The sequence below is a fragment of the Mauremys reevesii genome, linkage group 7 (assembly GCF_016161935.1).
Source record: "Mauremys reevesii isolate NIE-2019 linkage group 7, ASM1616193v1, whole genome shotgun sequence".
Lineage (NCBI taxonomy): Eukaryota > Metazoa > Chordata > Testudines > Geoemydidae > Mauremys > Mauremys reevesii.
In genome coordinates, this window is record NC_052629.1 from 110,471,235 (window position 1) to 110,497,933 (window position 26,699).

General features: G+C 44.4%; 1 protein-coding gene across 12 annotated transcripts in view; it reads right to left on the minus strand.

Moving 5' to 3' along the window:
- GRM7 (glutamate metabotropic receptor 7) overlaps window positions 1-26,699 on the minus strand; it is a 1,280,044-nt gene that overhangs the window by 839,645 nt on the left and 413,700 nt on the right. Inside the window, exon 1 of one of the 12 annotated variants that reach the window (XM_039481477.1) lies at window positions 4,885-5,190. The exons of 10 other annotated variants lie outside the window; for them this stretch is intronic. The gene's annotated coding sequence lies outside the window, so the exon portion shown is untranslated. Of the gene's footprint in view, window positions 1-4,813; window positions 5,191-26,699 lie in introns of those variants that run through there. One more of the 12 variants, XM_039481476.1, reaches the window with a different exon arrangement.

Genomic DNA, 26,699 nt, shown 5'->3' on the forward strand with positions numbered 1-26,699 from the left:
GAAGGTTTTTCAAGACAAAGTTTACTTTAAGACTTCTGGGAAATATTAAACCAATAATGCTTAAAAACAAGGGATTTTTAATTACTTTTGGGGTAACAGAGAGGAAAAAACTGAATAATTTTATGGAATCAACTATTGGTATGTTAATTATATGTGGCCCTAGTGAAGTCAAGCAGAGTTGTGTCATGGAATTCAGTAAGACCATGATTTAGCACATGGAATGTATCTATTCCAGAAAAATCAGCAATTCAGGCTAACGATACAAAAAGGTACTGTATAAAAATAAAGGCTTTTCCTTCAATTTTCATAACACAACTGAATGACTATTTAGACATTTTATTCAGAAAATGAAGTCAAGTCGGCAGGACAGCATTACTGAAACACTGCTCAGGCCATGCACCCTTTGAAATAAAATGTGACCATAGTGTCATTTCAATGATGTTTTCTTTGTTACTCAGATTCCCATGCTGCCCAATTTATTCAGAGAAGGGCATAATTTTGAGCAGGTGAGATGTATTTCTAAGTGAATGAGGCATAGACAAAAATCAGATTCTCTCTCTCACAGTATAAATGCCATGTGCTGAATGAAAAACAGACATCCCAAGATGCAATGTAGAATATTGAATAGCCACAAAGAGAAGATATAGAGTGTTGTCATCAATACCTATTATTGTAAAACACTAAGAAGTCACAGACTACTGAATCCAGAATATTTATTAGATTTAGAAAGAAGAATCATCATTCTGTGTTTTTTTTAATCCCTCAATCTGTCAAATTAGACATAGCCAATAATGATGCTGGTCACAATGACACGTTCTCGGAGAATGACATTTTATCTTTGAAATGAATGACGACCAACTGCATTCCTTTCTCCTGAAACATCATACATTCAGTTTTAACCTACAAGCACATCAGCAGTAAATATTTCTGTCTTTCTTCCTTTAGTGAAAGCTGTTACAACTTAGAAACCTGGCAGAAGTTGACTCCATGTGAAGTAAACAAACAACAACAAAAAAAGAAATATTAAATTATTGCAGTTTATAACAGCCACTAGGAAAGTGAAAATCCTTAGTCTTATCTGCATTAACATTAAGAAGAGGATGCCACAATACAATTTGCTGATTAGGTGTTTAACACCTACTGCAGGGCTCTATCGAGTTCTTAAATACATGCCATATATCTGACATCAAGGTATTTTATGCAAAGGCAATGATTAAATTGGCTCCCTGATGTAAATCATCATGCTAGTAAGTTGCACCATTAGGAAACCTACTCACAAGTCAGTATCCACACCTGGATTACCAGGACAGTGCAATTCTCAAAAAAGTGATAATATTGAGGAGAAAGAGAAGAACCATGGAACTCCAATTATTTCTCTTGCCTCATCCTACAAGACTGATTCACATGTGCACTGACTAAGGTAGGGCTACCTTATTTTATATCCACCTTTGGGTATCATGCAGAATGAAGCAGGGATCTTCCTTCATCTGTACACACACAGCAACTGACTCAATTTACAGAGAAACAATGTATGGCAATTATAGTGTGCAGAATGTTAGCCTAAAGAGAATTTCTGAAGCACTTTAAAGTGATCGTGGGCTCTATTTCTTCTTCATTGTTTTTATTGGTTCCCTTTACAGGGGGGGGAGGGGACAATTCCTATGGGTAAACTCTTCCCTTGCCAGGGGACTGTGCCGTTATTCAGATAAGTCCCAATGTCATTTATCACTCATACCAGCTCTCTCTCTTTCCTGGGTATATCAAGACAAACTCATTTGGATTACGAAGCAATATTAATTAAACTAAGAACAGGAAGCATGTAAAATGTCCTAGGGACTGGATATATCTATACATCAAGAATTAATACCTGTATATGCAATACTGAGTGATATATTCTAATTTAACTACTGCATTACTTTGTCAGTTCTGTACGTCCCCTAAATCAATGTCATTATAATAATTGCTCCAAACACGAGAAACCAACTCTCCTCAAATTCATTATTCAGAAATTGTCTAGACATTTGAAATTTAGGATTCAGCTTAGTAAATATGCAGCCTCCTGAGTTTCTGGAGCTCTGATTTTACAGCTCAGATATTTATATACTGTGAAATTTGGTTTATCTGTGATAGAGTGGAAAACTCCTGAATTTCTTTGACTGGCAGTTTTATGCCACTTAGTTTTTCTACCATTGTCTTCACCCCCATCTCAACTCCAAATTATCACTGAGATTTGCAGTCCTGGTGTGCTAAAATCCATTGTCAAATATGCTTCACTAAGTCAAATTCAATGCTCAAAGGTGGAAAGTAAAAATAAATATGCAGTCCCCTAGTTGGAAAGAAACTAGTGAGGCATACAACAAACACAATACATCCAAAAGCTGTTTGACAAGCTGGAAGGAAGTAAGTTAGTATTGTGTAAAAGGTACAAATTAATTCCTGGATTATCATCAGTCTTCTGGATCATGGCTCTAAGATTAGAGAAAATAAATAGATATAATTTGGGTAGACACTTTGTATTTTCTCAATGCTCTCCATAAAACATTTTATGGCTGCCCCTGCTTTTGCTAGATATCAGTGGGCAGCTGGTGCATGTAGACATACTGCATGATGGAGGTGAAGCAATGTGATTCATAATTTATGACTAAAGTATTATCTCTTCTAAGGAACCTACAAGATATTTCTTAAATGTCACTTGATTTTTGTATTTGCATTTAAATATTCACTAGTCTTTTCTCAAAGAGTTTAAGTCAATTTTTTTTTTTTTTATTTTTTTTTTTTTACAGACCACAATACTTACCTTGACCATTTTTGATTACTGGGGATAGTTTTTACATGAATAAAAGATTATTTATGATTCATTGACCTGCTAATTCCTAATGGTAGAATACTGTATATGCAATGCTTTTACGATTCGCTATCCACACCATGCCTGTTCTGTTGAATGTTGGGCTTTGAGAATATTTGGATCCAGACCTAGATTGCATGGTTCAGACCCATATCCAGTTTATTTTTTATACACACACATATATACACATATATATACACACACACACACTCTACACATTGTCCCACATTGGCTCTTTAGGGCCAGATGCAAATTCCATTGAAGTCAATGTGACTCTTTTAATTGGACTTTAACAGGCTCTGGCTCAGAGCCTTAGAATGTAAGCTCTTTGGATCAGGGATGTTACACGTATGGCATTCTTATTCCTTACCCTGTACCGTACATAAAACATTCCTTTGTCATTATTTATGACAGCCCCACCCAAAGGTCTTAATCAGAATTGGTACTTCTCTATGCCTGGGCACTATGCAACCATTCTCAATGACAGTTCCTGTCCTGAAGTGCTCATAGTGTAAAAGAACCGAACACAAAGGGATACAACATTGGAAGCAAAGGGGTGCAGCATACAAAGAGACCAAGTTGGCAATGAGGACCATTCCTTTATTACAAGGATGAGAAATGGTAGATGGGCTGAGTAAAGAGGCACAACAGCTGAGGGGGGCCGGGCGGGAGAAGAGGAGAAAAGGATGACTAGAAAAACTACCAGCAGAGAGATTATGAGGAAGAGAGTGGTGGCCAGGGTAAATGACCAAGGAAGCAAACAGAAAATGCACAAGGCTCCAATTATGAATAGCAGCCTATCATCATCTCTGGCATTCTGAGGCATTGTAGGTCTAGAGGGGAGGGTCAGGTGGACCTTTCCCTGCTCCTGGCTGTTACTGGGGAAGTGGCTACTGCTCCTGGGGAGTTGACTCCACCTCCAGCAGGTCCTTCCCAGCCCATGGATAAATGTTTACATCTGCTTCTGTGCAGCTAACTATGGTGCCATGGAGATCAGATTATGACTTGAATTAGGTTTTAGTTTAGACAATTAAGTCTTGGGCTCCCCACTTTTTGAAAGGCAGATTTGCTTCAGTGTGAGTTTTTGCCTGAATAAGAGCACTAGGATTCATCCTGTAGAATAGAATACAACACAACCAGTAAAAAGAGCCAATATGCATCCTGGTGGAAGCGAATGGAAAGAGTGCCAAAAGACAATAACTAACAAAAGGCCTCCAAATAATCTGATATTTTAAAACCCTGTTACATAAATACAAGGCCTAGTGGAATGGCTGGGAATACATTTTCTTAACTCATTATTGCTGACCTTTCTCACAATTCATCAGTGGCTCTGTTTTGCTTTTCTACGTCTGAGTTACTACAGTCATCAATAGCGTGGAAATAACTAATGTAGCCATAATTCAGAAAAACCCTTAGAACTCTTGTTGAGGAAATGGCTTTCTCAGTACATCAAGTTTGCAAAAGGAGACTAATTGTTTTCAACAAAAGTGGCCAATCCTCCACTCCCTCCCCACCCCCACTTTCCTTTTATTTCCCCCGTTAAAATAATAAAAGATGTGTGTGTCCAAATACAGACTTCTCCTGCACAACCAGTTTCCTTCAGCTAGATACTGCAGTAAAATCCCAATCCTGTCTATATGCTGAGCTTGTACAGTATATTTTTGTAGAGATATGGTTGTAAAAGATTATTAGTTAGAGACCCTCCCTCATAAGGGACCATATTATGAACATAGGAATTTGGAGATGTGCCCTGAAGGTAGGGGTTGGGAACACTGCATGCCTATTAAAATTTTATTCCTTTCTCTTTCACTGGTTTGTTATTTAATGAACCCTAAGTCTGTTACAATTTTCAATTAAAAAAAAAAGGAGTAGCAGAAGCTGGAACCTAAAGGGAGAAATAATGTATTAAAAACACCAACATGATACTGTCACGGGATTTACTCACTGCTAACGGTGCCACCTGCTCACCATTCTGGGAATTAGCTTTACCAGGCATTGTACTCCCCCGTCCAGCAGCATCTTCCCCTGTGCTGTCTCACCCTGTGGCCCCTTTCACTCCAGGGACTACAGTCTCCTGTTTGCAGCTTAGGCCTCCAACCAGGTCACTAAGGTCCTGTCCTTCCAGGGAAATCAAAGTTCTTCCAGACCCGCTGTCTGCCTGGCGTCTCTCTCCAGTGCTGTTGTCATTCCCTGGTGTCTGGTAGGGGAACCCAGGCATGCCCTGTACACTGCCATGGGTCCCTATAACAAGCAGCCAAGGCCTCTGCATGGTCGTATCCCTTATTGCTGTTTCCCCGAGCTTCTTCCTACCTATCTGGCTTCCCCTCTCTCTGGGTTTGCCGCCTTTCCAAATCCCTCCGATCAAGTAAGTGGCTGCAGCCTTTTCCAACAACAGCGCCCATCTCAGGAGCCAACTATCTGCCCTGCCTGTTCCTGCACTGGTGAGCCTGACCTTAATTAGCTGCCTCCAGCCTAATTACCTGATTGGACCCAGCTGGCTTAATTCAGACCTTGCAGGACTAGCGTGAGAATCCACCCCATCACCAGTACATTTAGCCAATTCTGTGCAGCACATTTTTGAGAAGCCTGGAGAGTGGATACCAGTTTTCTGCCTTAAGATTGCATGGAATCTAATTATTTTAAAGGAAGTGACTGCAAGAGTTTAGGATAAGCAGTACATTTTTAGATGCTCTCATAGAGATGCATATTATACAGACTGACTGATTCACCCTACTGAAGTTCATGTTCTATTACATTCCATTCTGGTGTAGCTTTTTAAATGTGCCATTTGTGCTTCAGAGCATGGTTGCTTTATGAAACACTAATCTGTTTTTATTCCTACAAAGACAACGAACAACAACAATCCAGAATGCTCTAAGAGTTAGCATGCTACTGTAGTTCTGAAGCGGAGCTCAAGGTTAAGCTAGCTAAACAGGAAGGCTGAGTTTTATACAGTCTAATGCCATAATTGAGTAGGGTTGCCAGGCATCTGGTTTGCGACCGGAACACTCGGTCAAAAAGGGACCCTAGCAGCTCCGGTCAGCACCGCTGACTGGGCTGTTAAAAGTCTGGTCAGCGGCGCAGCGGGGCTAAGGCAGGCACCCTGCCTATCCTGGCTCCACGCAACTTCTGGAAGTGGCTAGCATGTCCCTGCAGCCCCTAGGTGCAGGTGTGATCAGGGAAGCTCGCCGTGCTGCTCCCACCCCAAGCACCAGCTCCGCAGCTCCTAATGCCTGGGAACCATGGCCAATGGGAGCTGCGGGGGCGGTGCCTGTGGGCAGAGGCAGCACACACCATGTAGATCAGCCTGGCCACACCTCCGCCTGAGTCCAGCCATGCCGGCCACTTCTGGCAGCAGCACGGAGCCAGGTCAGGCAGGGACCAGGAGCTGCCTGAGGTAAGCGCCAGCCGGCTGAAGCCCGAACCCCCTCTCACACCCGAACCCCGTGCCCCAGGTTGGAACCCCCTCCTACACCCTAACCTCCTCCAGGAGCCTGCACTCCAACCCCACTGCACCAGCCTTTAGTCATCTCCTGTACCCCAAACCACTCATGCCCAGCCCCACCTCATAGCCCATGCCCCCAGCTGGAGCCCACATCCCTCACACAGCCCAACCCCCTGTGCAAGCCTGGAGCCTCTTCCTGCACCCCTCATTTCTAGCCCTACCTCAAAGCCCCCACCTCCAACTGGAGCCCTCACCCCCCCTGCACCCCAACAGCTTGCCCCAGCCCAGTGAAAGTGAGTGAGCGATGCAGGGAGGGGGATGAGGGGGGTGGCTCAGAGAAGGGGGAGGGCAAGGGTGTTCGATTCTGTGCAATGAGAATGTTGGCAACCCTATAATCGAGTAATCAGGCTCCAGGCAAGGAACTGCATGAGCATTGTGATACAGTGAGAATCCCACATCTAACAATCCCTGTGCTGTCTGTGTTGCTGCAATGAAGCCCTGCTGCAACTAGTATTTCAACATAGGAAGTTATCACGTCGGCTATCACCAGGAATTGAAACTTGGACCTCTGGAGCTCAGAGCATGAGCCTGAGAGCCTGAGCTTAAAGAACAAGTCCCCTAGCTGGGTGCTGTAGCAGATTCATATCCTCTGTGGATCAGACATCGGCTGGGGGAAAACACAGCACACGCAATGAGCAGTGGAATATGAGAACACCTGGCGGCAATTTGCATCCCACAATGCAGAGGATTTAAATCCAGCTACAGTAGCCACACAAGCTGATCTGGGACAAGTGAGATATTATACAGAGAGGCAACATAAAGCTTAGATAGTGGGAAAAGCCTTATGTGGGTTGATTTCAGCCACAGGAGATTATACATAGTGCCTGCTCAGACACATCTCTTCTGTCATAGGCAAAATGGAGAGGACCTTCGACTACTAAAAATGGCTTTTAATTAAACATTAAGACAATGCTGCATTTTATAGCAAGATGAATGATGATGTGAAGAGGGGAAGGCAGCTCTGTACTGACGTACAGAAGTGACAACCAAACGTTATTTATAATGAGAGCCTTTCCAACATATAGTTGTACAGTGTGAGGGTATTTTATAACTGGAAATTCTGCAAAGCAACTCGCCATGATTTAAGCATTTGGAAGCTAATAAAATTGCATTTGTCCCTATGGATTAATTTGCCGGCAACTTTACAATGGTTCAGACAGGTTTGATTTCCTCCCCCCCTCTTTTGTTGTGCTTTTGTTGTTACATATTCAATTGGAGAACTTTCCAGGCGGGACTTTCATTTTAATTAAAATGAGGAAATAACTGTCTGTCCTAGAGCTGGACTTCGGTTGGCAAAAGAGAATCAATATACTATACACTATAAAGGAAAAACAAACTACATTTAGAGACATGAGAACATATCGCCAGATCCCCAACTGAGGTTTATTCCATGGAAAGCACTCAGACCATAGTGACAAGTGGCAGGATAAAACCCTAAGATTGCACCTCTAGTCCCAATCCAGTGTTACTATGTTAGTAGTAAATTCTCCCTTGACTCAAGAATATATTTTGCAGAAACCAGTAACAATAGTAGAATAAACCTTAATTTAAGAGAATTACCTTAGTGCTTATATTACAAAGACAGGGGCAGTGAGGTGCCACCAACAGACAGTGATATGGCATGGGAAGCTCCAGCCATTCAGCAATTTCATAATGTCACGTGTTGCTCACTATTATTTTCTGGTCACTTTGTTAGTAATGCTTAGCACTTACATAGCATGTTCTGTCCAGAGATCTCAGCACACTTGACAAGCATCATTCTTCATTGTTTACAAATGGGGCACAGACAAGTGAAGTGACTTGCTCAAGGTCACCCAGTGAGGCAGTGGCACAGCCAGGAATAGCAATCCCTCTCTCCCCAGGTAAGTCTCTCCCTTGTAAGGCAGATAAATTGCCCTGATGATAATTAGCTTACATTATGCACATTTCACCTTCAAAGCAGTGTACCGATATTGAATTTTCACAATACTCATGTGTGGTTTGGAAGCATTAATAACTTTGTTCCACAGAGGGGAAACAGGCACAGAAAGGTTTAACAACTTCTCCAAGTCCACAGTGAGAATTAGAATCAGAATTAGAATTCTAGTTTCTGGCTCCTGATACCATGCCTCTCTAAGGAACCATAACAATGATTCCCCCCCACCCTTGCTATATTTCTCACAGATCCCTCTATTTTATTTTCACTGGCATGTTATGGCTTTCAACCCACTCTTTAAAAATTCTCAACTCTATTTCCAATCACAGCCAGGTAACAGAATAAAAGGCTTTGTCACAGGCTCCTTTTAATGCTAACGTTTGCCATTCATCTCCATTGCAATGACATGCCTGCCTTTTTTGTGTGCATGCACGCAAAAGATGTCCGGTCACTAATCAAAAGAGCTGCATGAACGAGGGTTGGGGGGTGGTGAGGGAGAAATCTTTTTGTTCATTTTAATTGTCACAACTCAAAAAGCATATACTCTGAACACCTCACCTCCTGGACGCAGCCTTGGGAATTGTTAGGAACTCTACTCTATCCAGAAAACTACAAAGAAATACATGAATTTACGTAAAATAGCAAAAGAAATTTTAACCAGCAGGGGTAAATCTGACTTACTGAATAGGAGGGTGAAATGTTTTCCTCTCTGTCCCATTTTAATCCTGGTCAGACTGATTTGCAGTAGTGCATCCCCCTCCTGGCGAATTTTTAACAAGAAATGTATTAAACTCTCCGTTAAAGGTGGTCAAATGAAAAATAGCCTATTAAAACTGAAAAAAAAATTCACCAAACATTTCAATTCCTCACCCCATTTTTATTCCCTCCATCAAAATGAAATTAATTAGGATGATGTCTATGATTGTTGTTTTTCCTTGGGTATGTACATATGTATGTACACACACACACAAATACAGTTCTCATTAACCTCTGAGGAGAGGACAAGAAGCAAGGAGCTTAAGTTGCACAAAGGGAGGTTTCAGTTGGACATTAGGAAAAAGAATAATAGAATTATAGGACCCCTACCCATAAGAACCCTATCCCTAGCCCCAAGCTCCCTACCCTTAGGAACCCTGACATGAGGATGGGGACCCCTACCCATAGGAACTCTAAATCTAGCCCAAGTTCCCTAACCTAGGGTGGGGAGCCCTATCTATAAGAACCCTAACCCTAGGGTGGGGAGCGCTACCCATAGGAACCCTAACCCGGGGAACCCTACCCACAGGAACCCTAACCCACTCCAGAAATCCCTTACCCACAGGAAACCTAATGTTAGGGCAGGGAATCCTACCCATAGCTACCCTAACACTAGGGTACTTACAGATAGGGAATCCTGTCACAGGATTATGGTGCTTATGGGTAGGGGACTTAGGTCTAGGGTTAGGGTTCCTATACGTAGGACTCTCTGCCCCAGGGTAAGAGTTACTATGGGTAGCAGACTTTGGGCTAGGGTTAGGATACTTATGGGTAGAGTTCCCCACCCTAGGGTTAGGGTACCTATGGGTGGGATTCACCATCCTAGGGTTAGGATTCCTATAGTAAGGCAACTTGGGGCTAAGGTTAGGGTTCTCTTGGGTAGGGCTCCCTGCCCTAGGGTTAGGGTTCCTGTGGCTAGGGCTCCCAGTCTTATAGTTAGGATGCCTATGGGTATGGGGCTTGTGGCTAGGGTTAGGGTTCCTATGGGTAGGTCTCTCAGCCTTAGGGTTAGTGTTCCTATGGATAGGGGACTTGGGGCTAGGGTTCCTCTGGGTAGGGGACTTCAGGCTAGGGTTAGGGTTCCTCTGGGTAGGGCTCCCCACACTACGGTTAGGGTACTATAGGTAGGGAACTTGGGGCTAGAGTTATGGTTCCTACACGTAGGGCTCTCTGCCCTAGGGTTAGCGTTCCTATGGGTAGCGGACTTGGGCAAGGGTTAAGATTCTTATGGGTAGAGCTCCCCACCCTTGGGTTAGGGTACCTATGGGTAGTATTTGGCATCCGAAGATTCCTATACTTAGGGGATTTGGGACTAAGTTTAGGGTTCCCTTGGGTAGGTGGTCTAGCCCTAGGGTTAGACATACTATGGCTAGGGGTCCACGCCTAAAGGTTAGGGTTCCTCTGGGTAGGACTTCCCATTGAAGGGTTAGGGTCAGGGGTGGCTCCAGACCCCAGCACGCCAAGCATGTGCTTGGGGCGGCATGCCGCGGGGGGCACTCTGCCGGTCGCCGGGAGAGCAGCAGACGGCTGCGGTAGACCTCCCGCAGGCGTGCCTGTGGAGGGTCCGCTGGTCCCGCGCGGCTTCGGTGGAGCATCCGCAGGCATGCCTGCGGGAGGTCCGCCGGAGCCGCGGGACCGGCGACCGGCAGAGTGCCCCCCATGGCATGCCGCCGTGCTTGGGGCAGCGAAATGTCTAGAGCCACCCCTGATTAGGGTCCCTATAGGTATGGCGCTTGTGGCTAGGGTTAGAGTTCCTATGGATAGGGCTCCCCACCATAGGGTAAGGGTACCTATGAATAAGGCACCCAGCATTAGGGTTAAGGTACCTATGTGTTACTCATATATATGCACAGAATCAACAGTTTGGGCTCCAGTTAAGTTCAGTCAGAATGTAATTGCAATAACTAGTGATAGGCAAACTAAAACTGGTTTGGAGGTTTGGTTCAGATTCTTCTGTAACCTATGGCAATCCAAATAGGACCGTATCATCCTCCAATCCTTGATGCAGTCCCTATACATCACTTGTTTCAAGCCTTGACCTTCCCCACTCCCACTGCTGCTTCCCAGCCTCTATTAATGGGAACCCAGAAGATCAAGTGACCTCAATATATAGCTTCACAATGTCCAGAACATGCCAAGCATTGAACTTGATAAGAAGCTCCAGATAGTGTAAATTTAGTCGTGAGCGCCTTATGACTGATACCTAATCAAAATATAATAACGACATTTACCGCAAAAATAGTTTAGGGCTCTGCCAGAATTTTGTTTTCTAAGCCTATTGCCTGAAAAGAAAAAAATTGTTTCCATCTGAAACTATGTCTGGCCTAGTTTTCAAGAGTGTCTAGCACCCATACCTCATTGTTTCATTCTTATCTTCGCAAGATTTTCAATTAAAATTCCCAAAGATTCACGAATTGTATTTTTCTTTATAAAAGTTAGTTTGTATTTTAAAATATTCCATTTATCAAAACCTATTTACTGAGATTTGTGCTCTAAGTATCAGCTGTGTATCTACTTCAGGGCTGTTCAATCTTAATACATGTTTAAAAATAATCATTAACTTTCATTAGGTAATTAGAATTTAAGGACATTGAATAGTGACTGTTTAGTATTTAATCAACCATTAATTATTTAAAATATATCCAGTGCATCCTATTAGCTATGTAATCTGTATGCACTCACTTATGAGAGCTTAATTATTTGATCATTTAATTTAAATCATTAACCCCTTTCAGCTGTTACTACTTTATATATTTAGCATATTTTGGAGAAAAAAACCACTCCAGAAAATATCTGCTTACCTGGCTTATCACAGTAGTTCATGAGCACATAAACATTAATGAATTTATATTCACAACATCCCTGTGAGGGGAAAAAAAAATATCATCCCTATTTTACAGATGGGTAACTGAGGCACAAGAATACTAAGTGACTTCCAAGGAATTCCATAACAGAAGTGGGAACTGAACCCCATCTTCCTGAGTTATTTGATCTGTGTATGAAAAGAGCCACTCTGTGGTTACTATGTCTGCTACGTAGTGCCCAGGGAGCATTGCTCCTCTAACGGTATGTCTACACTACGAAATTAGTTCCATTTAATAGAAGTCGATTTTTTAGACTCGATTTGATACTGTTTGTGTGTGTCCCCCCTAAGCACATTAAGTCGGTGGTGTGCATCCACAGTACCAAGGCTAGCATTGACTTTCGGAGCGTTGCACTCTGGTAGCTATCCCACAGTTCTCACAGTCTCTGCCCCCCACTGAAATTCTGGGTTGCACTCCCAATGCCTGATGGGGCAAAAACATTATCACGGGTGGTTCTGGGTACGTCATCAGCCCCCACCCCTCCCTCCATGAAAGCAACGGCAAAAAATCGTTTCTTGCCTTTTTCCTGGGTTACCCGTGCAGACGACATACCATGGCAAGCATGGAGCCCGCTCAGCTCACTGTCACCATATGTCTCCTGGGTGCTGCTGACAGATGCGGTACTGCAGTGCTACACAGCAGCAGCTCCTTGCCTTTGCAAGTTGGCAAAGACAGTTACCAGTCATACTGTACCGTCTGCTGCTGTCTCCCGGTTGCTCCTCGCCAGCCTCAGTGAGGTTGGTTGGGGGCACTTGGGCAGACATGGCTGCTCCTGGCCGGCCTCGGTGAGGTTGGTCGGGGGAGCCTGGACAAAAATGGGAATGACTCCCCAGGTCATTCTCTTCTTTAAGTTTTGTCTAATGGAGATTCAGTCCTGCCTGGAATATCAGGCAAGCCTACTAAAGAACCAGAGAGGCAAACAGCCACTCCGGGTCAGAGTCCCAGACATCCTGCAGAAATGATGAGCTGCATGCCATTCTAGGGGGTGCCCCTACAACTACCCCACCCATTGCTTCCCTTATCCCCCACCCCTCCCTGGCTACCTTGGCAGTTATCCCACCATTTATGTGACAAATTAATAAAGAATGCATGAATTTGAAACAACACTGACTTTATTGCCTCTGCAAGCAGAGATCAAAGCGGGGAGGGGAGGGTGGTTGGCTTACAGGGAAGTAGAGTGAACCACCATTCTACACTCACTCAGCCCATAGTTGGACTGCTCCTTATTACTGTCCAGGCTTCATGAGCCATGGGAACAAGGGGTAGGTGCAACCGCACGGTGCTGATGACTGGGAGAGCAGCCTGAGGCAGAAGCCTCCAAGCTGGCATGATATTCCAGGCAGGACTGAATCTCCATTACACAAAACTTAAAGAAGAGAATGACCCGAAGTTATTCCTATTTTTGTCCAGGCGCTCCCAGCTGACCTCACCGAGGCCGGCCAGGAGTACCCACGGGATGACGATGATGGCTACCAGTCATACTGCATCATCTGCCGTCTGCAAGGTAAGGCAAGGGGATGTTGCTGTGTAGCACTGCAGTACCGTGTCTACCAGCAGCACCCCAGAGACATACGGTGACAGTGAAAAAAGGCGAGAAATGATTTTTTGCCATTGCTTTCACTGGGTGGGGGGGACTGACGACATGTACCCAGAACCACCCACGACAATGTTTTTGACCCATCAGGCATTGGGAGCTCAACCCAGAATTCAAATGGTTGGTGGAGACTGTGGGAACTGTGGGATAGCTACAGTCATCAGTCGCCCCTCCCTCACTGAGAGCAATGGCTGGGAATCGTTTCGCCTTTTTTCCACGCAGACGCCATAGCACAGCAAGCATGGAGCCCACTCAGATTGCAGCGGCAGTTATGAGCACTGTAAACAGCACGCGCATTATCCTGCAGTATATGCTGCACCAGAACCTGCAAAGGCAGGCGAGGCAGGGTGGTCACGAGAGTGATGAGGACATGGACACAGACTTCTCTAAAAGCACGGGCCATGGCAATTTGTCCATCCTGGTGACAATGGGGCAGGTTCCTGCCATGGAACGCCGATTCTGGGCCTGGGAAACAAGCACAGACTGGTGGGATTATGTAGTGTTGCAGGTGTGGGATGATTCCCAGTGGCTGCAAAACTTTCACATGCATAAGGGAATTTCCATGGAACTTTGTGATTTGCTTTCCCCTGCCCTGAAGCACAATACTACCAAGATGAGAGCTGGCCTGACAGTTCACAAGCGAGTCAGGAATCAATTTGGAGTGGGCAAATCTACTGTGGGGGCTGCTGTGATCCAAGTAGCCAAAGTGATCTTTGACCTGCTGCTATCAAGGGTAGTGACTCTGGGAATGTGTAGGCTATAGTGGATGGCTTTGCTGCAATGGGATTCCCTAACTGTGGCGGGGCGGTAGATAGAACGCATATCCCTATTTTGGGACAGGAGCACCAAGGCAGCGAGTACGTAAACCAAAAAGGGTACTTTTCAATGGTGCTGCAAGCACTGGTGGATCACAAGGGACATTTCACCAACATCAATGTGGGATGGCCAAGAAAGGTACATGATGCTCACATCTTTAGGAACTCTGGTCTGTGTCAACGGCTGGAGCAAGGGACTTACTTTACAGACCAGAAAATAACCATAGGGGATGTTGAAATGCCTATAGTTATCCTTGGGGACCCAGCCTACCCCTTAATGCCATGGCTTATGAAGCCATACATAGGCAGCTTAGACAGTAGTCAGGAGCTGTTCAACTATAGGCTGAGCAAGTGCAGAATGGTGGTAGAATGTGCCTTTGGATGTTTAAAAGCACGCTGGCGCAGTTTACTGACTCGGTTAGACCTCAGCGAAACCAATATTCCCATTGTTATTAGAGTTTGCTGTGTGCTCCACAATATCTGTGAGAGTAAGGGGGAAGATGTTTATGGCGGGGTGGGAGGTTGAGGCAAATCGCCTGGCCACCGATTACACACAGCCAGACACCAGGGCGATTAGAAGAGCACAGCAGTGTGCAGTGCGCATCAGAGAAGCTTTGAAAACCAGTTTCATGACTGGTCAGGGGGCTACAGTGTGAAAGTTCTGTTTGTTGCTCTTTGATAAAAACCTGCCTCCTGGGTTCACTCTACTTCCCTGTAAATAAATTGCCCTCCCCTCCCTGCCTTTGATCACCACTTGCAGAGGCAATAAAGTCATTGCTGTTCAAAATGCATGCATTCTTTATTACTTTGTCACACAAATTGGGGGGGGATAACTACCAAGGTAGCCCGGGAGGGCTGGAGGAGGAGGGAAGCAACGGGTGGAGTGGTGAAGGAGGGGAGAAGGGAAGGACAAGGCCACACTGCACTTCAAAACGTATTGAATGCCAGCTTTCTGTTGCTTGGGCAGTCCTCTGGGGTGGAGTGGTTGGGTGGCCGGAGGCCCCGCCACTGCTTTCTTGGGTATCTGGGTGAGGAGGCTATGGAACTTGGGGAGGAGGGCTGTTGGTCACACAGGGGCTGCAGCGGCGGTCTGTGTTGCTTCTGCTGCCTGTCCTACTCAACAATATGCCGGAGAATGAGTTTGATTCTTGAGTAGCCTGAGCATTGCTACCTGCCTCCTTTCCTCAGCTGACGCCACATCTCCTTTCGCACGTCCCTCCTGTCCTCATGTTCATTTTGTGCTTTACTGCATTCTGACATTGTCTGCCTCCACGCATTCTGCTGGGCTCTTTCAGTGTGGGAGGACAGCATGAGCTCAGAGAGCATGTCGTCGCAAGTGTGGTTTTTTTGCCTTCTAATCTTCACTAGCCTCTGGGATGGAGACAATATAGCGAGCGTTGAAACATTTGCATCTGCGGGAGGGAAAAAAAAGGAAGAGTAGTATTTAAAAAAAGACATTTTAGAGAACAATGGGTACACTCTTTCATGGTGTACCAAGCTGTTAACATTACATAGCATGTGTGCTTTCTTTTCAAGGCTGCATTTTGACACCTATATTGAGGGCCTGCCGATTTGGTGTGAGAGATCACACACACATGGCTCGCGGTCAACAAAATTCAGCTTGCAGGCAGCCACAGTAAGCCACAGTCTTCTGGCTTCTTCAACCTTCATAAAATGTGGGAATCGTTTCAAACAACAGCGCCCTCATGTCCCATACTAAGCACCCGTTGGGTTGGCCATTTAAAAGGAGGGGCTGAGGTTTTCGGGTTAACATGCAGCACAAACCCAACTAAAGCCCTCCACCCCACCCTATTCTCTGGGATGATCGCTTCACTCCTCCCCCCTCCCCACCACGTGGCACACAGCGGGGATGATTTCTGTTCATGCAAACAGCGCAGCAGGAACGGCCACCTCTGAATGTCCCCTTAATAAAATTCCCTTATTTCAACCAGGTGACCATGAATGATATCACTCTCCTGAGGATAACACAGAGAGATAAAGATGTTGTTTAAATGCCAGCAAACACTGGGACCATATGCTGCCATGCTTTGTTATGCAATGATTCCAGACTACGTGCTACTGGCCTGGCATGGTAATGGAGGATGGAATAAGGCTGAACTCCCCAGAAACCTTTTGGAAAGGCTTTGTGAGTACATCCAGGAGAGCTTCACTGGTTGGATTTCCGCTCCATCCCCATATATGTTAACAGACTTTTCCAGTAGCTGTAGTGGCTGCGAATGCATCCCAAGTCTTCAGGGCAAATTAATCATTAAACACGCTTGCTTTTAAACCATGTACAATATTTACAAAGGTACACTCACCAGAGGTGCCTTCGCTGCCTTCAAGGTCCGTGAGTCTGGCTTGGGTGGGTTGGGAGGGTACTGGGTCCAGGGTGATTAACAGTTCCTGGCTGTCCGGGAAAACGTTTTCTCCACTTCCTTGCTGTGCGCTAACTTCAATGTCCTTCTCTTCCTCATCTCCTAAATCCCCATCCCTGTTGCATGAGTGTCCATTGATGGAGTCAAAGCACAGGGGTGGGGTCGTTGTAGGGGCATCCCCTAGAATGGCATGCAGCTCATCATAGAAGTGGCATGTCTGGGGCTCTGCCCCAGAGTGGCCGTTTGCCTCTCTGGTTTTTTGGTAGGCTTGCCTCAGCTCCTTAAGTTTCACACGGCACTGCTGCGGGTCCCTGTTATGGCCTCTGTTCTTCATGCCCGTTGAGATTTTTTCAAATATTCTGGCATTTCATCTTTTGGAACAGAGTTCGGATAGCACAGATTCGTCTCCTCATATAGCGATCAGATCCAGTACCTCCCGTTCGGTCTACGCTGGAGCTCTTTTGCGATTCTGGGACTCCATTGTCACCTGTGCTGATCAGCTCTCCATGCTGGGCAAACAGGAAATAAAATTCAAAAGTTCGCAGGGCTTTTCCAGTCTACTGGCCAGTGCATCGGAGTTGAGAGTGCTGTCCAGAGCAGTCACAATAGAGCCCTCTGGGTTAGCTCCCAGAGCCAATACCGTCGAATTGCGTCCACACTACCCCAAATTCGACTGAGCAAGGTTGATTTCAGCGCTAATCTCCTCATCGGGTAGGAGTACCAAAATAGATTTTAAGAGCCCTTTAAATTGACAGAAATGGCTTCGTCATGTGGACGGGTGCAGGGTAACATCGATCTAACGCTGCTAAATTCGACCTAAACTCATAGTGTAGGCCAAGGCTAAGAAAACAGTCAAGTCACTTCTTACCGCTTTTCAAATGCATCTGTTTGACAGCAGAATGATCTCACTTCATAGGGTGACCAAATGTCTCAATTTGATAGGAACTGTCCCGATATTTGTCTTATATAAGTGCCTATTATCCCTCTCACCCTGTCCCGATTTTTCACACTTGCTATCTGGTCACCCTACTTCATTAATAGAGTCCTAGATTTACAGGCCAGAAAGGACCATTGTGATCATCTAGTTTGATTGCCGACATAATACAGGCTACAGAGTTCCCTGCAGTCGTTGTCTCTTGTAAACCACTCTAATTGCATCTGCTGATTATATCTGTTGCAGTATAACAACAGGAGAAAAACTCTGAAACTGGCAAATCCCAGACCATTATGGGTTTTCTATAACTAAAGCACTTATGGCCAAGTATTCTTTCAATGCAACTGCAAAATTTGCATTGCAACCATTTTTTTAAATTTCTTCATATTTATATTTTAGAAGGGCCTCTCCTTTGCATCAGGCATTCAAAAAATTTAAGTCACACACAGTAAACAGATAAAAAATCTGCAGTACTGTATAAACATATGTATAAAATGTTTATGCATACTGGAAAATCAAGTAAGGGCTTGAAAAAAAAAGACCTAACTGCATGCACAAATGTGTGGGTTTAATCATGCAAGTCAACACACTTACAAACTTTAGCCCTGATCCTGGAGTGAGATCCACTAGGGAAGACATTTTCATTTTGCAGGGACAAAGCCTCTGTGGATACTACTACCGAGCCCCTTGAAAAACTATCCTTTTAATTAAAAGTGTGGAAAGTCATCTGGGATGAAACATCAAATTATTTTAAATTAACTACAGCTGAAGTTCCTGAAACTGACTAATTGATTAATTGTGAGCTGTAAAGGTAATGAACTCTACAAATTTGTACGCACTTCACCAGCATGCTGAAAATAATGCTTTATCTATTTAATTGACCTGCATGCTCTAGCTCTCTTTGGCTATACAGAATTGCTGTTAAACATTTGAAAATGATATGGACAGAAAAACAGCACTGCATGTTCTGAATGGAAAGTCTGCAGTATGTAAAAGCGATATGATGCCATATTAGTTTGAAACAGAGATCAGTGATTTGCAATCATTTTAAGCCAAATTCAGCAAGTCTTACTTGTGTAAGCAGCCCTTACTACATAGGATTGGATCCTGAACCAAGAGGAGTAGATAGAAGTGCCATTGGCTTTAACTATTGTAAGACTGGGCCTATGCAGTTCAACTTATTTATCTGTATTGTAGCAGCACTTATGAGTCACAATTGTGTATCAAGGCCCTATTGGGCTAGATGCTGTAAACAGAACAAAAAGATGGCCACTGCCACAGACAGCTTAGAGTCTATGTAGTGGGATTTGAATGGTGGACAGGCTTTGTAAACCAAATTCCCAGAGGGATTTAGGCACTAGTGTAATCCCCAAAACCCCTTTATTCAACTGCCACCTAAACCTTGTAGGCACCCAAACTAAGTTGGTGCCTAAATTTCCACTGTTAAAGTCCCCCAGGTGCCTAATTTATGTCTCTGGACTTAAGACTTCACCTATCTTGCCTGTTGGGCCTGATCCCCCAAAAATGGCCTGGGAAGGGGAGACAATCTCCCATATAACCTGATGAGGATAAGGGATCTGAAAAAGGGTTTTCCATCTCCACCTTAACCACTGCACGAGGGTGTCACTCTCATTCTGTCTCTGTCCCAGATTACATTTAATTATTTCTACAAAAGGGAATGGCTTTAACAGGAGAGAGACTCACATCAGAATAGCCCATAGTCCTGAAGCAAGGGCACTCACATGAAAGATTGGAAACCAATGTTCAAATCCCTTCTTGTCATCAAGCAGAGGAGAGAACTGAACTGGGGTCTCTCAGCTTGAGTGCCTAATCTGTGGGTTCAAGGTTATAAAGGTGGTCTTCTCACCTCTGGCTGCATTGTGTGGAGTTAGGCACTCACCACAGATGTTCTTACAAGAAATGACTTAGGCATCTGCTTTGTGCTAAGTTAGGTGGTTTCCCACGTAACATGCTGGGTTTTGTGGTTGCCATACTAAGGTGCCTGTGACACTGCACCCCATATTCGTCATAGTGATATTATGATATGATTATAGCATAATTATGATGCATTTTAGGCAAGACAGGTCATGTGAGGTATCATTGGAAAAGTTATGATTTTCTGAATAAGACTGTCCTATTTGTATGCATGTATCATTTTTGTATCTGAAGTTATAAATACTGACTATGTATCTGTACTTCGGTTGTAGTTACACCTGGGTAATGCCCACTAGACACGATGCTTTCAGCCTAGATAGCTGGTTGGGAAGGGCCTATTCAGGGCACTGAGCCATTAGGGAAAACAATAGGCCTTAGGAGAAGCTTAACTCCCACATGGTGAGCCTTCCTGAGAACACTCCAGACATGACTCTACAAGGACATGTGACCAGGCTACATGATTCTGGACTCCATCTTGGGATGCCAGTATTTTCCCACAAAACCGGCCTAGAAACCAAGTTTTGAAATCAAGGGTTCCCACCTTATGCTAAAGCTCTATAAGCCACGGAGTTACATCATCTGTTGTTCTTCACTCCCCACCTAAGAAGACTCCTGGAAATACCTGAGGAACAAAGACTGAACTGGAGGAAGTGCTGGACCCAGGCTAAAGAGATTTCTAGCCAGTGTATGAAAGACTTGGGGATTTCAAGCTGTAAAGCAAGTGCAGCTTGTCCCTTCAAAATCTGCAGCCCGCTTGTATCTTCAGCCAAGGTGAGAATTTGCTAATTCATATCCTATCTTTCTAGTATCTTAGACTTAATTTGCATTTTTGTTTATTTACTACATAATCTGCTTTGATCTGTTTGCTATCACTTAAAATCTATCTTTTGTAGTTAATAAACTTGCTTTTGCTTAATCTAAACCCATGAGTTTTAAGTGAAGTGTGTGGGAATCTAAGCTCAGAGAGGCTGTTGCATATTCCTCTCCACATTGAAGGGGAGGCAAACTGGATAATAAATTCACACTGGTTGGAATTTGGACCAGGGCAGGACAGTAGAGCCCTAGGAAACTGGTGGTTATTTTGGCTATAGCTTTTTTACTGTCTAGCCAGAGAGCCTGCATTTAACTGCAGATGGGTGTATCCCTATCTATGTGAATACTGGTGGAAGTGTAGGATCGGGAGCGGGTCTTCAGCTTGGCACAGCAGCACAGTGAGAGAGTGAGCCTAGCTAGGTGGGTCAGAGGGCTTGCTGGTATCCCAGTTCCAGGTGGCAACCTGGCTGGGGAATCCATCACAGTGCCTCTCTCTCCTCTGCAATGCATAGGCATCTTGGGTACCTACTTGTGGATTCAACTAGGCAGTAGAGTGCCTAAACGCATTGTTCACGGGTGCAACACCTGAGTCGCTTTGTGGAGCCAGGCCCAATGCCACCATGTATACCTGTTTTTATACATGTACAATTACTATTGCTTTATGAATAACGAAATATTAACTTGAATGTTAGCATTAATTCTACCTAATCATTTTGGAAAGAAACAACTATGCACGCAATATGTTAAAATGCCACAATCAAATTTGTGCCTTTTGCATTTTATTTTTCTTCAAGGAAAGGGACCAGAAGACAAACTCTGGGAATATGTGGCAAAGAAGAAATGCCCTGTTATCATTTGAGAGCAACAAATATAAGAGGAAGTTGAGAACTTTAAGATGAACCTCCTCTGTATGGAACAGTTCCTCGTTGCCCAAATAAAACAGAGGGATAGAGGAAAGGCATGTTGTTGAATCATTAACGGTGACTTGTTCCTACTTGCATACCTTGGATTTGAAATTACATATAGTAACACACTACTAAGCTTTTTAATTTTAGGGCTAGATTTTGATACTTTTACTCACACTGAAAAGCACACTAGAATTTGGCCTATTGACTTCAGCCATTTGAAATACTCAACTCTCACTGAACATAGCTAATTCATTCTAATAGGTGAAAAATGTATCTTCCAGAGATATGATAATTCCATTTTCCAGTCCATCTACTACATCCCTCATCTAGTCGCTTGAATTCAAAGGGAGCTTTGCATGAGTAAGATAGTCAGTAATTTTTACAGTTACAACAGTAGGCAGACATCTGCAATAGAAGACCTTCAAGGGTAAAGTCAACAAGGGCTACCGAGGTCAAAGTGTATGCAGGTAAGAGAGGTAAGAGAGCAGCTTTCTCCCCACCTTCTCTTCCCGCCCCTTTGTTGACAATTATTAAACTTGATCTAGATTTTAAAGCTTGTAGAGACTTTGATAAAACAAAGAAAGAGATTTTGAAAATAAGAGAGGAGAAGTCCTCTGAGTGCAGTGCATATTCCAATCTCTTCGGTCTCTAAATCTGAGCACACCACAGGATTTTCATAATTCCTCCCACTTGATTACAGAAAAAGTCAGAAGGGGTAGAGGATCACAGGGATGAATTAAATTGTCAACAAAATCCTCAGATGATATGTTTGTTTATTTTACAAATAGAAAGAGGGACTAAGACTAGATCACACACTGATAAAGCTAATAAAAAGTTTGGTAGAATAAAAATTTAAACTGCTCTACTGCTCCATCAAGGATGAAATGCCTAACCCACTAGAATCAATGGCCAAACTGTCACTGACTTCAATGCAGCAAGGATTCTGGTCTGTGTGAAACCTCAAAGCATCACTCTCCAACACTGAAGCACAGTGTGCATGCCCAGTGACAGATACTGAATGGATTTTTACAGCAAAAGTTTAGGTGCTAAGGGATTTTGGACATCGCCCAAGTTAGGAGGCAGCTGAGCAGAGTGTTTAGTGATCTCACTGGCGCCTACATTTTGGACTTCGGCACCTAAAGTGGGAGTTAGGTGCTTACATCCTTCTGTAGGATCTAGGCCTTTACCTCTATTGAGAGGGAATCACCTTGAGGAATAAAATTGAACATAGAGCAAAAATTGAACAACAAAGGAGAACAAACTACCTGCTAGAGTTGCAACACGCTGCCAGATAAGTACACATTTTGATATTCTTGTTTATTTGTTTACATAGTGCAGATAATTAGGATCCTAAAATTCTGGAGTAAGACCATCAACTCACTTCATGTGGGCCACTGAATAGTTATTAAAGAATAGACTCAGTCAGTTACTTCTGATCTGAATGGGACATAGCCCAGTAACCGTAGGCTGAAAAGGTCAGCATTCCATGACCAATCAGTATTTATATTATATAAGCACCTACAGTACTCTAATGAGATTGGGGCACGTCTGTACCAAGCGTCTTCAGAGACTGTCTTCATCCCAAAGAATCTGCTCTGTAACTAGTCAAGACAAAAGTAGAATTATCCCCATTTTACAGATCAGGGACTGAGGCACAAAGGGATCAAGTGATTTGCTGAAGGTTACACACAGAGTCCGTGGAAGTGTTGGAAACTGAACTTCAATCTCTTAAGTACCAATCTAGTACTTTAACCACAAGGTCCCTTCTCTGAGCCCAATTTATCAGGAGCATCATCAAAATTAGAAAGTTGAAAATTTAAATGAAGTTACATGTTGCATTTTCCACTTCACGTCATTGAGTTTACTGGAATTATTTGTGTGTATAAAGTTACTTACATGCAGTGGTGTTTGCAGATTTGGGTTCCTAATGAGATATACTTTAATATACGGGCCCACCAGAAGTAATAAAGATAATCTGACCATCTTTTATTACAGTGTGCATGCAGTATCCATGAATCTTAAAAATAAAGCAAAACTAGGGAAAAACCTTGAGTGAATGTGGAGCTGAAAATGATCTGTTTTGGTCTGCTGGCTTGCAAATGGTTTTCTTGATGAAACTCATGAGTCCACTGGAGACAGCTGCAGATCGATGAGCTGTGCATAAGATAAACCTGCTGCATGAGTTTATAGTTAATTGCACATCATCTTTTTGTCTAGCCATAAAAAATTTCACGCCCACCTTGCACAGTAAAGGTAACATAAGTGTCATAAACCATGTGTCTCCTGTGCTTTCTTTTTGCATTATTCAATTGGTCTTGTTGTTAGAATGCTGTTGAGACAAGACAAATTTGCTAAACCAGAGATGGAGCATACCACGTCTTTTTTTCAGATGATCTCCTCCTCCATCGTCTAATAAGGAGAAATGCCTCAGAGTTATTTGCATACAAATAGCTTTATTTCTCACACAGTCACACTAACTCACACATCTGGTAGCTAGCACACACAGCATATGACTGACTGATTTGCATAGTGTGAAATATACCGATATGCAGAACGCTCACACACAAGACATACACCTTCAATGGGAGTTTAGGGAGCCTGGTCCCTAGCATGAGATTAAAGTTATTGTTGAACTAACTTAGGTCCTGACTGTCACCTACGCAGAAGGAGCTGGAAAGTCCATAACTGCAGTCTCATTGTTTACCCTGTGCTTTCACAGCCCCTCTCTGGCAGAGGAGCTCCTGTTCTTGCCATGGTCCCCAGAAATTCTACTCAGAAAGAAAGTGCGGTTTCCACAGCACAAAGAGGGCACCACACAGAAAAGTCAGTACGGATGTCTCACCACTTCTCTAGCCATGGATCCTGCTCTGAACACAGCAGCTTCCATGGAATCCAGGGGAAGGGAAAAATTATGCCACAGATGCAGCCCTCCGTCAACCATGGCCCCAGGCAGAGAACTAATAAGTATTTCCCCCTCTTCAGCCACAGAGGCAAAGTGCATGATCTGGGCTATGTAAATAGGAGGAGAAAGGAGACAGCGAATGCGAACTGTGACACAGTAGCCCTATAGACAGACTCACCGATGATACCTGATAGCTAGAACAGGGATGCTACAGCATCTGTAGCTAAACCTGTATTTAATTCCTGATGGCCATATGAGGGCAAAATAGTGCCAGAGCTGGCCATTTCAAGGTATTTCCATTCCATCCAGTGAAAAGGCTGGAGCTCATCTTATTTTGGTCCCATATATGGTTCACAGTGGGCTGTATGATCATGATTAAATCTATGTGGTAACATGATACCATCTTGTAATGTCTCAGGGCTTGTCTACACTACAGGACTATTAATTTGTGTATCCATACTAAATACACAATTCGAACTTCTGAGTCCACATTCAAATGCATGCTGGGGAAAAAAATCGTTTGAATGAACAATCGCGCCTCCCTCCTCTCTTTGAAAGCGACCTCTTCCACAGTCAGATGCTGGGGCAGTGGAGATCATGGTGGCAATGGGTCAAGTTCATGGTGTGGAAACAAGCACAGACTGGTGGGACCGCATAGTGCTGCAGGTCTGGGATGACACAGAGCTGCGAAACTTCAGGATGCGTAAGGACACTTTCCTTGAACTGTGTGACTTGCTGTCCCCTGCCCTGAAGCGCCAGGACACAAGGATGCGAGCAGCCCTGACTGCGCCAGACAGCTACGGTCAGTAGCGAACCACTTTGGCGCAACTGCTTCAAAGGGTAGTGACTGTCGAAATGTCCAGGTCATCAACTGGGGTGGCTATAGGGGACTCACATCACATCCCTCCCCTGGCACCACCACCCCACCAGCGTACATTAACCGAAAGAAGGGCTTTTTCAATGGTGCTGCAAGCTGTGGTGGACCATAGGGACGTTTTACCAACATCGTGTTCAGGAACTCTGGTCTGTTTAGCGCCTCCAGGCAGGCACTTTCTTCCCGGACCACAAAATAACGGTTGGGGATGTGCAGATGCCTACAGTGATCTGGCTCATGAAGCCCTAGGCGCGCCTTGGACACTGAAAAGAACTCTTTCACTACCGGCTGAGCAAGTGCAGAATGGTGGTGCGGACATCAGCGAAAAGAATATCCCGTAGTTATTGCTGCTTGCTGTGTGCTCCACAATCTCTGTGACGCCTGGCTGCTGTTTATGATCAGCCAGACACGAGCAGGGTAACCTGTGACTGTCCACTTGATTTTAAGAGAGCCTGGTCATAAACCAAGTTCGTTTTAAAACTAAGGACATGTTTTAGTAATTAATAATAAATCTTTCGTTGACTTTGCATTTCTGTTTCTTCGTTGAAACATGGAAGCATTCTGTGTAAGGTGTGGCACTGATGGGTGGGTTTGCAGGAAGGGGCGTTACCATGACTGGGGGTTTGGGCGTTGGAAGGTGAGGTGTGGGGGGGGGGTGATATCTGCCCCTGGATGAGGTCTCTTGGGAGGATCGGACTACGGTCCAAATGCATGTGAAAAAAAGCCCCCTACACATCGGGGATGTCAGGCACCAGACCCTACACATCAAGGAAAGACCCGGGCAGCATACACCACACAGACTGTCCCTGGTGCCTAGTGACTGCAGTCTGTGTGTGCCCTGCAGTGACCTGCCCCCCAAGTCTGTACCCTGGTAATGTGGGCTATGCACTGTAATTAAAGATTTTGGACTGGGTGATCCTGTAAGGGAAGAACTTACAAATTTACACGCGAGAGGTGTCTTTGTACATAGCGCTCTGCTGCGGTGCAGTGACAGTTCTCCTTCTTGTCACTTTGGGTGAGGCGGTTGCAGATGCACTGCAGGGCTCTCCTCCTGCCTGTGGTCTTGCAGAACATCTGTCGCCTGCTGGTCTTCCTGCCGCCACCTATCCTCCCGTTCCAGGTGTGTGCGATGCTGCTGACACAGGCTCTCCTGGAGCTGGCCATCAGTTCCTGGAACATGTCGTCCCTTGTCTTTGGTGATTTCCTTGAACAAATACATGTTTGCCAACAGTAAACACAGTCTAGTCATTTTCAGTTAAGAAGACCAAACAGGACCAAGTCTCAGGAGATCTCGGAACTAGTCAGACAGCTGCATCCTCTTGCACAAAGTCCTGGTAAGCCTTACAGTACAGACTGCTTATCAGATAGTGCTTAGCTGTGCTCTCCTGCTGGAGGCAATGTGCAAAGCAGAAAAGATGAGCGTTATGCGGCATCTCCCGCCATGTATGCTTTTCCTCTGAGGCCTGCAACACGTGGCTGTTAGCGAGGTCATTCTTATGCAAAGTAAAACTCTGTTAAGCGAGGTCATTCTTATGCAAAGTAAAACTCTGTTAAGGGTCATTCTTATGCAAAGTAAAAGTCTACCATGCACAATAGTAACAGTACACTAATTCCACTAATTAGATGCAGCACTTCCACACATCACACCCTGAGGCGTGTCA